General features: G+C 38.2%; 1 pseudogene; it reads left to right on the forward strand.

Moving 5' to 3' along the window:
• Window positions 1–1,522: 1,522 nt before the first annotated feature.
• LOC145721084 (heat shock factor-binding protein 1 pseudogene) lies at window positions 1,523–2,584 on the forward strand (annotated as a pseudogene).

The following is a 2,584-nucleotide window of genomic DNA, read 5'->3' on the forward strand; positions in this document are numbered from 1 at the left end:
ATCAAATCTAATTAGCTATGGAGCCCTTTTGTCCAGAAGCATTTTATTGTACTGCTCCTCGAGGAATTTAGAGAAACATTCTACTAAAATCTTGGGGCCTGATTAAAGGATAGGTCTGTGAATTAAAATTTCTTTATTTCTCTAACCAAGAGAACTGTAAGATTGGGCATCAGAAGGAGCCTTCCTGATTTAATGAATGGGAAAACCAAGTTGATAAAACTATTAGAATCTATAAAAGCTCAGCAACGTAGCCAAACACAAGAATAACTTAGAAAAATCAGTAGCATTTCCTTATGCCATCAATGACCAAAATACAAGAAGCAATAAGCTAACACTCATAATTGCAACAAAACATCAGCATAAACAAACTTTCAAATTCTAATAAGGACTTGGATAATTTAAGTACACACTTTTAAAGGGGATAACTTCATATTTTAGGAATGTCAAAGTTTTTCCAAATTATAAATGCATTGGAATCTGTCGATATTCCGGCTATATTTTTATAATACACTCATTAAACTTATTCTAAAACTTGGATGGAAGAATAAAGAAATAAGTAGTTAAGAAACCTTAGAAAGAAAAAAGATGGAGGACTTGTCCTGCCAAATACTAAGACAACCTACAAACTTACATGAGTTTAATGCAAGAAAAATCAAATTTTTTAAAAAAAGAGTAGAGACCCCTGTGTCTACACGAGAAAGTTAATGTACAATAAAGAGCCATCATAAATAAATAGAGAAAGCCTACACTGTCTAGCCGATGGTGTTGGGAAAATGGGCTTAGTATATGTAAGTCAAAGAAACTTGGTTCCCCATCAAACACTGCATACAGAGATGGATTCCAAGATGGGTTAAAGACGAATATGAAATGTAAAATTATAGAGTTAATAGAATGGTTTGTAGGAGAATACCTTTGTGACCTAGAGGAAGAGAAAGATTTGATAAACCTTTAAAAAGCATAGACTATATGGTAATAATTTGATTACATCAAAATGAACAATTTAGAGTCAATAAAGACTGCCATGGACAATGTTGACAAACAACAGGGAGAAGATATTTTGCAATCTTAATATGGGATAAAAAACTATAATATGGGGCGCCTGGGGGGCTCAGTCATTAAGCATCTGCCTTCGCCTCAGGTCATGATCCCAGAGTCCTGGGATCGAGCCCCCACTGGGCTCCCTGCTCCGCGGGAAGCCTGCTTCTCCCTCTCCCACTCCCCCTGCTTGTGTTCCCTCTCTCGCTGTCTCTCTCTCTGTCAAATAAATAAAAATTTTAAAATCTTTAAAAAAAATAAATAAAAAACCTATAATATATGAGGTAGTTTGGCAAATCCAAAGGAAAAGCAGCCCAATAGGAAAATGGGTTTAAGGATATGAACAGCAATTGACAGAAAAGTAAAGTTAGCCTGTGAGAGACATTCAAGCCCAGTAATCTGATTAGTGTAATTAATGCAACAAGATGCCACGTTATACCTACTAGACTCTCAAAAATGGAAAAAGCAAATAATGCCCATTCACAGTGGGAATGTAGACTGGTTTAGTTACTATCCGGCAGTACTTAATCATATCAGTAAGAACGAAATCTCTGACTCAGCAGCTCTGCTCCTGGAGTGTGTATATATATATCCCAAGGATATCCCAAAGGTATTCTCACACAGGTCCATCAGGAGACATGATGAGAATGTTTATTGCACCATTATTTAAGGAAGCAAGCTGGTGTCCCCTCCTGGGAAACTGACAGTATGGAGAACTATGCAACAGAGTAGCCATATACCCAGCTACATGGATGGATCTTAAAAATAGACCCAAGTGACAAAAGTAATCAGTGAGATGTGTGTAACACTTGCGTTACATAAAATACATAGCAGTGCATTGTGCAAGAATATACAAATAAAAAGATATACATTACACACATATATACATACATAAGAGGCATCTTATATGGATGTGTGCTGTGATGATGATGGTGTGCTGTGAACTGAGAAGTCTGATTTACTATTAGACTTTATATAACCTTTCTATAGTCATTAAAAAACTATCAATACCAGCCAAGCTGAGAACCGGGGAGATGGCCGAGACTGACCCCAAGACCGTGCAGGATCTCGCCTCGGTGGTGCAGTCACTCCAACAGAGGCAAGAAAAATTTCGGACCATGTCCGACCGGATCATTGGAAGAATTGATGACATGAGCAGTCGCATTGACGACCTGGAGAAAAACAGTGCCGACCTCATGACACAGAGCTGGAGGGTGAAAACAAGATCCCTGCCACACCAAAGGGTTGAAGCAGGCGGCTAATTCCCCCTGAAGTCCAGAACACCATTTTTACAAGCTGAGAGAAGACCGAATGGCTTTCTGAAACAACTGCTGTGTGTAGACGGGTTTTCTACCCTAAAGTGTGTGTTCTTCTCACCACGTACTATACAGTTAGTCTGCAGAGTGATTCTCCCCACCAGTTTCTTGAACATGGTAAATCCACATCTTGGACCTTGGTCAGTCGTGCTGTTAAATATTAAACACTAAAACTTTGGCAATTCCTGCATAAAATTGTCACATTAAAAAAAAAAAAAACTATCGGTATCTCA

Source organism: Leptonychotes weddellii, chromosome 4 (assembly GCF_054177405.1).
Source record: "Leptonychotes weddellii isolate Sample4059 chromosome 4, ASM5417740v2, whole genome shotgun sequence".
In the NCBI taxonomy this organism is placed as follows: domain Eukaryota; kingdom Metazoa; phylum Chordata; class Mammalia; order Carnivora; family Phocidae; genus Leptonychotes; species Leptonychotes weddellii.